The sequence below is a fragment of the Pan troglodytes genome, chromosome 1 (genome assembly GCF_028858775.2).
Source record: "Pan troglodytes isolate AG18354 chromosome 1, NHGRI_mPanTro3-v2.0_pri, whole genome shotgun sequence".
NCBI classification, from domain to species: Eukaryota; Metazoa; Chordata; class Mammalia; order Primates; family Hominidae; genus Pan; species Pan troglodytes.
The window spans coordinates 70,381,953-70,392,785 of NC_072398.2; positions in this window are offsets into that span (position 1 = coordinate 70,381,953).

Sequence of the window (10,833 nt, forward strand, 5' to 3'; positions counted from 1 at the left end):
GCAGGGATTTATTTGCTTAATGATGGTTAATGTTTTCCTAGACTAATTCTTCAAAAGGCCGGAAAGTATATAAATGTTTGCATACACTAATGCTTTTCAATATTAATTTTAAAGATAGTTTTAGTAGGGCCAGCACAGTGGCTTAGGCCTGTAATCCCAGCACTTTGGTAGGCCAAGGCTGGCGGATCACGAGGTCAGGAGATCGAGACCATCCTGGCTAACACGGTAAAACCCTGTCTCTACTAAAAATACCAAAAAAAAAAAAAAATAATTAACTGGGCGTGGTGGGGGGCGCCTGTAGTCCCAGTTACTCAGGAGGCTGAGGCAGGAGAATCGCTTGAACCTGTAAGGCGGAGCTTGCAGTGAGCCAAGATCATGCCACTGCACTCCAGCCTAGGCGACAGAGCAAGACTCCGTCTCATAAAAAAAAAAAAAAAGATAGTTTTAGTAATGACTTGTTTATCTGACAGTATTAGGAAAGGGGGCAGTAAGGGATTCGATATAATTAGATATTCTAAATAACTGAGATTTTCATCTTGAAGTACTAGAAGCAATTTAAACCACTTTTATTTATTTTTCCTGAAATATCACCAACTCTGTCTTAAACTAATAAAACACAGCACAGTTGTCTTGGTATCCACAGGAACTTCCGGGATACCCAAATCTGTAGATGTTCAAGTCCCTGATATAAAATGGCAGAGTAGGTCACGCATGTAATCCCAGCACTTTGGGAGGCCGAGGTGGGTGGATCACGAGGTCAAGAGATCGAGACCATCCTGGCCAACATGGTGAAACTCCATCTCTACTAAAAATACAAAAATTAGCTGGGCGTGGTGGCGGGCACCTGTAGTCCTAGCTACTGGGGAGGCTGAGACAGGAGAATCATTTGAACCCAGGAGGCAGAGGTTGCAGTGAGCTGAGATCGCACCACTGCACTCCAGCCTGGCAACAGAGCGAGACTCCGTCTCAAAAAAATAAATAAATAAAATGGCAGAGTATTTGCATATAACCTATGCACATCCTCCCGTATATTTCAAATCATCTTTAGATTACTTATAATCTCTGATACAATGTAAATGCTATGTAAATAGTTGTTAAACCATATTTTTAAATTTATATCATTTTTTATTGTTGCATTGTTATTTTAAATTTTTTTCCCTAATATTTGCCATCTATGGATGTGGAACCCATTGACATGGAAGGCCAACTGTATAGCTGAACCTATTTCGATAGCCTAGAGGTACCTCAGGAATAGGTAAAGTTAAAAAACAAAAGCTATAGTACCAAGACATCCTCAGGAGCCAACAAGTACTGTACTTAGTACTCTTCACCATACACTAAGTAATCACAGCCTTCTATGTTCCTGCATTCTTCTGAGTCTAATGGATTTGGTGGCCCTCATAATTGATCTTTCTGCTGTGCCTTCTTGTTGCTGCCCCTGCTGCTACAGGTTAGCTCTGCACACACATTTCACACACATACACCTCCCCTTGAATTGTCTTATCATGTTAGAGTGGGCTGGGAAACTAAATAACCAATGTTTAAAAATGCATATAAGGCTGGGCACGGTGGCTTACGCCTGTAATCCCAGCACTTTGGGAGGCCAAGGTGGGCGGATCACCTGAGGTCAGGAGTTCGAGACCAGCCTGGCCAACATGATGAAACCCTGTCTCTACTAAAAATACAAAAAATTAGCTGGGCAAGGTGATGGGTGGCTGTAATCCCAGCTACTCGGGAGGCTGATGCGGGAGAATCAGTTGAACCCTAGAGGCGGAGGTTGCAGTGAGCTGAAATCTTGCCACTGCACTCTAGCCTGGGCAACAAGAGCAAAACTCTGTCTCAAAATAAATAAATAAATAAATAAGCATATAAAATAAGAAAAGGCTAAAACAACTCTGATATTTTGGGTGCATTTACTTAGTGTAAAGACCTTTCACTTGCTTTGATATTTTCCTCTATATTTTGGATCATTACATTTACCAGACAACTTTTTTTCCAGATAAGTGAATTATTACTGTATTCTACTTCCTTTATAATATTTTTAGGCATTATTCTTTGTATTTAATGATAGGAAAGGATTTTGGTTGAGTGTTCATCTCTATAGTTTTCTTTTTATATATCCTGCATGTTAAAATAGGTTAGAAATTTTTTAAAAAAACAGGAATTCATAAAGGCATACCAATAATTAATTGATAAAACAAATGGAGAAAAAGGAAATACTCTTGCTTATGGTAGAGTGTTGAGAGATTGTTGAAGTTAGAAAATCATCATTTTGCAACCAGTTAGGGCAAAGATTGGGTAAGGCAAAAACCATCTTATATCTAAACATAGGAAGAAATGTTGATGAGGAACAAGATATTTTCATGATCTTAGAGTATTTTTCCATAGACTTCTTATTAGTTGCAAGGAAAGGAGTAATTATACACTGGATAAATTGGACAAAACCCTCACCAGGTGATCAAAATTAACATCACAATTGAGGGACAGACGGACATCATTTGCCTCCAGATGTGATTCCCCGAAGACATAGCATATAATGAGGAAATGAGGAATCTAATGAGGAAATACCAGACAAATTCCAAGTGAGCAACGTTTTGTTTTGTTTTTTAAAAGAGGTAAGGGGTGTTGTATCCTTCAAAGATGTCACTGTCATAAAAGACAAAGGCTGTGAAAATATTCCAGCTGAAGAGCCATGACAACTAAATGTAATATGAGATACTAGACTGGATTCTTTCCTGGAGGAGGAAAAAAATGCTATATTGGACATTATTCAGTTAATTGGAAAACTGATGGTAGATTGATCAGATAAAAATATTTCATCAATGTTAAAGTCACTGAAATTGGTAACTGTGCTGTGGTTATGTCTCTATTCTTAGACAATATACACTAAAGTATTTCAGAATAAAGGGCCAGGACATAGGTATGGTTCTGAAAAAAACCACACACACACACATATATGGTGAGAGAGAAAACAGAAATGATGAAAAGGTAAAATGTTAATAATAGGCGACTCTGGGTAAAGAGTAGATATTATTTGCAGTCTTTCTATAATTTTGAAATTAGTTCAAAATAGAACGGTTTATTTAAGGTTACAATTTTAAAGAAGCAAGAGCAGCAGAAGTAAGCAATTCATAGACTATAACATCAGAGTAATTTTAAATAACAACCTTACTGCAAGATCCCTTATGCTTTCTGAAGTTGTTGACTGCCTCCATGAAATTGTCTCATCTTTCAGGTTAAAATTAGAGACAAGATGTCTTATAATTGAAGAGGCATCTTATTCACCTTTTCATTTTATAAATGAGGGAACTGAGACTCAGAGATTCAAGAGACTTGCTCAAAGTCCCTTAACCAGTTATGACAGAGGACAATCTTGATTCTACTTCTATCTCTACAACTGCTAAGCTGCTACTGCCAGTTTCTATCACTTTCTCTCTTCTCTCCTTCCTGACTCTGAGTTTCCTAATAGCTTTGTATTGTCTTCTTTCTATGATTATACAAGGAACCCATATGCGGCCTTACTCTTTGAACTATCACTGCTCCACTGGTAATTCTTACCCAGGCTTCTGTAGCACATCTCTCATTGCCCCCATGATGTCTACATTAGGACATTTCATCATCAGTTCAACCTCTGTAGGTTCAAACTGAAAAAAAAAATAGAAGAAAAAATTGTAACGGCTAAGAAAATCTATTCAACCTTACCAATAATCAAAGAAATGCACATTAAAACAAGATTTGTTTTGCCTAATAGCTTGCCCAATTAATAAGATTTGTAATATTTTGTTCTAGCAAGGATGTGGCCCACAGACTCTTTCATACCCTGGGTGTGTAAATAAGCATATCTCTTTCATGTACAATTTGCCAAAGTCAATGAAAAACATAAATGTACATAGACTTTGATCCAGCAATTTCACACATAGGTATTTGTCTTAAAAAAATACTGTGATGCTGTTCAAAGAGCTATACAAGACTGTTCATTAAGCATTGTAATAGCAAAAATTAGAATAATATATGTCCATCAATAGGTGAGTCAGTAAATACAAAATCACAGTATTTTTTTTACAATGAAAAGATAGCTCTATATGAACCAATATTAGAAACAAAAGTTGAAGAGAAATATGCATACTATGATTTCATTTCCTTTTATGTACATAGAAATCAGCCTAGAAAGCTATACAACAGATTATCACAAGATAATAGAATTGGGGGACGGAGAAGAGAACTTTCTTTTTCTACTTATATATTTCCATTGTTTGTTGTTGTTGGAGGGTTTTTTTGCTAGAAGCATGTATATCTTCTATAAAAACAACAAAGGTGTTGCTTTCTTTTTAAACTGAAAATATTTAATTTCTTAATCAACATCCCCTGCAACATCACGGTTTCCATTATTTCTTTTCTCTCTCAGGCTTTAAAATGACCTGTAACTCTTTTTCTCTCCTTCGTCATGTATCCATTTAGTCCTGATTCTTGTAAAAAACTTTATTGCAATTATTAGCCCCAACCACATATATAGAAAGGTAATTCTAACTGATCTCTTAGATTTAGCTACTCCCCACACCTTTCTTTTCACACACCTTTTCCTACACCACTATTTTCATTGTGTCACATGTCTTCTTCATCCCCCTCACTTCCCAATTCAAAAATCCCTAGCTGTTGCTTTTTGATTTAGTAAGGTGATATCTAGGGACTACCATTGCCCCAGTCTCCCCTACTAATTCACTTCATCACCACTCTACACACTAGCCAAACCATTCTTTTATGTATTCAATAAGCAAACACTTATTCTCTGATCACCAAATACTCCCCTACTCCTATCATTTCATTGCAGTACACCTTTTCCCTACCCTTCCTCTCTGTCTGTTCTAACAGTTTCTTTAGGATCTGACTTAAGACCCACCTCTACTCCTTCCTAGAGGATGTGCTGATTGATATGTCTATTTCACACTGACGTCTCCCTTCTCCAAATTCCTGTTGAGGTTTTCATTGGCATCCTGTCTCACTTTGGCAATTTATTATATAATGCCTTACAGTTTTGTCAAAGTGTGAACTTCTCATATCCCCCAACAGACTGTAAATTCCTGGAGAGCACGATCCCTGATTTTTTCCCTGGATTCATTTTTGCTGAGCATTTATAATAGACAGACAATGCATTAAATGCCTCACCTATGTCACCTTATTTAGTTCTCACAACAACCTTGAAAGGTAGATATTTTTGCTACATTTTGGTAGTGGGACAAGGTTAAATGACTTGTCCAAGGTCATGCTGCTAGGAAATGGCAAAGTGAGTTATCAGATCCAAGCAGACCGATTCATAGTCTCCATGCTCTATTGCCTCCCTATAAAACTGCGTTTCCCATGTATTTGTCAGTTAACAACACAATGTCACAGATGTCAATGAGGCTTGAAAGATACTTATTGAATATAATATGCTTTGTGCTAACAATCAGCAATCCAACATGTGCTACTCAGTACACGTCTAATACAGGTTTAGTATTTTCTATTATTTAGTCCTGTTATAGAAACTTATTCAAGAGCTCCGCAGAGTAAAACTAGTTTCAAAATCTTAATACTTTTAGAATAATGGGAAAGTTAAATTGGAAAAAAAAATGGCATTAGGTTCAATTCCTCATTTTGTCCACCCAAGTGTATTAAAAATATATGTTTCAGGAGATAATTTTCTACCGTAATAGCACAGTAATAAAGTTGGTTATCACATTACAGATGGGAAAGGCTTACTGCATAACCACTGAGTCTACTTTCCTGGAGAGATGCAATTCTATCTGTGGTTTCACATTCCAGAAAGAAAGATTCTTACTCCTTCTGGAAATTAGTAACATAAGCATTTTAAAGTACTTATGTTAGATCAGCCAGTACATTTTATATAATTTTTACTACATTTAATTGAGACTTCACTCAGCAAGAGAGACTTTCTTAATTATGATATAATCCAACATATACAGGTTTGATATTCATTGTTGAGTGCTGGCAATTGTATTTGTCACTAAAAGGCACTATAACAGAGTAGTTATTAATTAAGATTATCAGACTTGAGAAAGTTTAAGTGGTAATAAAATTAGTTACAAATTGACTTTCAAACTACGACTCTAGTTAGAAAACATGACTTCAAAAATAAAAACAGCCGGATATGTTAGTCATTTTTCAAAAAATTGGTATGAATGTACTGATATGTATTACACTATAAATGTTAACAGCATACACATTGAACCTAAAATAAAATCACTTTACAACTAATGGGCTTTAGGGCTGAGTTACATCTAAACATAAATACTCACAAAGACTTACTTATATTTCAGTACTTTTTGTTCCTATCAATGTTATTAATTTTGAAATATACCCACAACAGAGGCAGTGCTTCTGGCAGATAAAGCCAAATTTACTGACCACCTTCTATACTTGGTAAATTGAATATACATGTTTATCTGTGCTACCTCCCCAAATTTCCCTAAAATTATAACAAAGAACAAAAAGAATGGAAGAGATGCTAACAAATGATAAATTTTGGAAGATAGAGAAAAAGACAAATAGTAATTGAGTTAGCTAAGCAGAGAAAAATGAAATCAACTGCCTGTAGAGGTGAAAGGCAAAAATAAGCCAGCTGATTTGCACCGCAGAACTTTGGAAATTTCAGGAATTGGAGACACCAGATACTAAGGAAAATGGGGATGAGAAATGCCTCTAAAAACAAGATTGGATAAAAGTCTGTAAAAAGAACAGTTGCAGCCTCTGTCCTACCTCAAGCTACCACGCCACCCCCACCCTAAAGGGAGAATGCACTTTTGCTCTGTGGAGATTTAAACCGGAGAGATTGAGGAGAGGTATCTGACTCTTAATTATGAGCAAGCAGTGCAGCACCACCAAACATTTTAGGAAAGTCTCTAACATGATAGGCAGAGAGCATCTCCCAGTCCCAACCAACACCCACCCCCTCACCAGCCCCCAACATACCTGCCCCCTCCAGAAAACAAATGGCAGGAACGGGGAGAATTTTTTTTAAGTTTAATTAATATCTGTGGAAAGATGCAACATTGCGTTCGTTAACATTGCATTCAAATAAGGCTATGATGCTATGAAAAAGTTACAATCAAGAACAGGAAAAGGCTCTTACAAATTACAAATATAATAGCTAACATAAAGATATTAACAGGAAGTTGGAAGGTAAATTGAAGTTTCCCAGAGAGTAAAAGACTCTAGCCCAGGCGTGGTGGCTCAAAGCCTCTAATCCCAGCACTTTGGGAGGCCTAGGTAGGAGGACTGCTTGAGCCCAGGAGTTCGAGACCAGCGTGGGCAACAAAGTGAGAAGCTGTCTCTACAAAAAAATACAAAGATTAGCCAGGTGTGGTCGTGTGTGCTAGTGGTCCCAGCCACTTGGGAGACCAAAGTGAGAGGATCATGTGAGCCTGGGAGGTTGAGGCTGCGGTGAGCTATGACCATACCACTGCATTCCAGCCTGGGCCACAGAGTGAGACCTTGTCTCTAAAAAACGAACAAACAAAAAAACTCTAGACCTAACCATATTTTAACTCTACACTGAGCTAAGAATGTAGGCAAATCAGTGCTTTATAAATTGCTGATGGGAAAGAAATTGGTAAAATTTCTACTGAGGACAGTTTGGCAATTTCTCTCAAAATTAAAAATGTTACAAATTCCATTTCTAGGAATTTTATCCTACAGATAAACTCACTTGTGTTTAGAAAGAGGTATATGCAAAGATAGTAATAGTAAAAGACTAAATATACCAAATGTCATCAGTAGGAGACTGTTCAAAAAATTACATTACACCCATACACTGGAATGCTGTGCAGCCATTTTAAAAATGAGGTTGCTCTAAATGACCCACATGGAATGATTTCTATGGCATACTGGAAAAAGCAAGATATGGAACTTTGTGCTTAAATACAGAGAGCACATTTCTAGAAGAATACACCAGAATTGACAATGATGATTACCTCCGATAAGGGGAACTGAGGGCTGGGGTATGGGTAAGAGGGAGACTAAGTTTTCAATGTGTGCCCTTTTGTATCTTTTTAATTTTGTATCTATTTTTTAAAACTATTTTTAATCTATAGAGTTAATGCTTCCATTTATCTTCATTAAAATTTATTCATCTCTAATCAAAATAAAGTTTGTAACTCTCATCTGATTTATTCCTAAATCCTTTACGATCTTTTGGTTCAAGTGCCCAAAATAAGACCCTGAACTATAATAAACAATACCCTTGAATTGAACATGGCATCTTATCATAATCAATTAAGGTATACCGTCCTCTTTTTGGTTTTTAATTATATGGCAATACTGATAACTGGTGATCCTATATTTTATCATAGTCATTGTGCATGTACCTCTTTTCCTACACTTCTACCATGACCTATAGCCTCTAGTAAAATGGTGGCCCTGAGTGACTGTGAACTTGTACACATCCCTCCCCTGACCTGCAAAGGTGACGGAGGACCTAGGCCAAGCTCAATCTTCCTGCTTCCCCCAGGAATTTGGAAAAGGGTCACTGAGAAACAGTCAGTTAGCCTTGGAAGCCAAACCACAAAGTTATGTAATGCTCGATTAATGGCAGAAAAGACACAAGTAAGCAGAGAAAGGAAGCCAGTCTCCAGAGAGAGGTACAAGGCTGATGGGGGACAGAAACCACATGAGAGATGATTCCTGTCTTCCAATTCCAGACCCATTGGCCTTTTTTTGCTTGTATATCCTGGTGCTTGTCTGCTGTCTGTTTCTTAAGCTTGTGCGAGTAGTTTTCTATTCCTTGTGCCAAACCATTTCCTTTCTCCCTCCCTCCCTCCCTTCCTTCCTCCCTTCCTTCCTTCCTCCCTTCCTTCTTTCCTTCCTACCTTCCTTCTCTCTCTCTCCCTCCCTCCTTCCCTTCCTCCCCCCTCTTTCTCTCTCTCTCTCTTTCTTTCTTTCTTTCTTTCCCTCCCTTCCTTCCTTCCTTCCTTCCTTCCTTCCTTCCTTCCTTCCTTCCTTCCTTTCTTTTCTTTCTTTCTTTCAAATGAGGTCTTGCTCTGTTGCCCAGGCTGGAGTGCAGTGGCATGATCATGGCTCACTGTGGCCTTGACCTGCTGGGCTCAGGTGATCCTCCCGCCTCAGTCTCCTGAGTAGCTGGGGCTACAGATGTGCACCACCACACCCAGCTAATTATGATACAGAGTCCTTTTTTCTTTCTCTTTTTTCTCTTTCTCTCTCTCTCTTTCTTTCTCTTTCTTTTTCCTCCTTCTTTCCTTCCCTCCCTCCCTTTCCCCCTTCCATCATTCCTTCCTCCCTCCCTTCCTTCCTCCCTTCCTGTCTTCCTTCTTTCTCTCTCCCCTCTCCTTCCCTCCCTCCCCTTTCTCTCTCTTTCTTCCTTTCTTCCTTTCTTTCTTTCTTTCTTCTTTCTTTCATTCTTTCTTTCTTTTTCTTTCTTTCAAATAGAGTATTGCTCTGTTGCTCAGGCTGTAGTGCAGTGGCATGATCATGGCTCACTGTGGCCTTGACCTGCTGGGCTGAGGTGATCCTCCCACCTCAGTCTCCTGAGTAGCTTTTCTTTCTTTCTTTCTTTCTTTCTTTCTTTCTTTCTTTCTTTCTTTCTTTCTTTCCTTTCTTTCTTTCAAATGGGGTCTTTCTCTGTTGCTCAGGCTGGAGTGCAGTGGCATGATCATGGCTCACTGCGGCCTTGCCCTCCTGGGCTGAGGTGATCCTCCCACCTCAGACTCCTGAGTATCTGGGGCTACAGAAACGCACCACCACACCCAGCTAATTAAAAAAAATTTTTTTTTGTACAGAAGGGTGTCACTGTGTTGCCCAGGCTGATCTTGAAATCCTGGGCTCAAGCAATCCTCCTGCCTTGGCTTCCCAAAGGGCTGAGATATAGACTATTTTCCAGCCTCCTTATTAAAGACTGGTCTTTTATTTATTAATACTTCTCACTATTTATCCCAGTAGAAATAACATTATAATGGGAGCATGGTGATGTGGAAGTTAGTCACTGTTCTCCCAGTGAACCACAATAAACAACTCAACCTTCCTTTCTATATCCAGTTTCTTTTACTTTAAAATTAGGATGAGAATATTTGCCTTATCTTCTTTATAACTTTAGCCTGAGGATTAAATAATATTACAAAAGCAAAGATAAATTTGAAAAGTGTTTTAAGGCTGGGTGCGGTGGCTCACGCCTGTAATCCCAGCACTTTGGGAGGCTGAGGCAGGCACATCACTTGAGGTCGGGAGTTCAAGACCAGCCAGGTCAACACGATGAAACCCCATCTTTACTAAAAATACAAAAATTAGCTGGGCATGGTGGCAGGCACCTGTAATCCCAGCTACCTGGGAGGCTGAGGCAGAAGAATTTTTTGAGCCTGGGAGGTGGAGGTTGCAGTGAGCTGAGATCCCACCATCGCACTGCAGCCTGAACGACAAAGCTAGACTCTGTCTCAAAAACAAAACAAACAAAAAAAAAGTTTTAAAATTTCAGGTATTATAAGTAGTATTATGGTTATGTGTCATAATGTCAATTTCAGAGCACTTCCTGAAATCACTGAAGTTAATTTGAGTGTTTGGTGTTCACTTGAAGTTGTGAGACCTGCAGGGTCTTAGTCATCTCCATTTTCTTTCCTTTGTTTCCAAATTGCTGACCCGGATCAAAACATCAATGTGCAGGCTGGGCTGTGTTTGCCTAGTTCCAGATTTGTCCCTCAACACTATCTTTCAGACACCTTCCAATTCTCCGCTTCCCCAACCCCTGGCTAGCCTTGTCCTACCCATGTCCAGGTCAGGCTCCTGGAAAATGAAGCGGGCCCACCTTGCCTGGAAAGGGAATTCAGACAAACT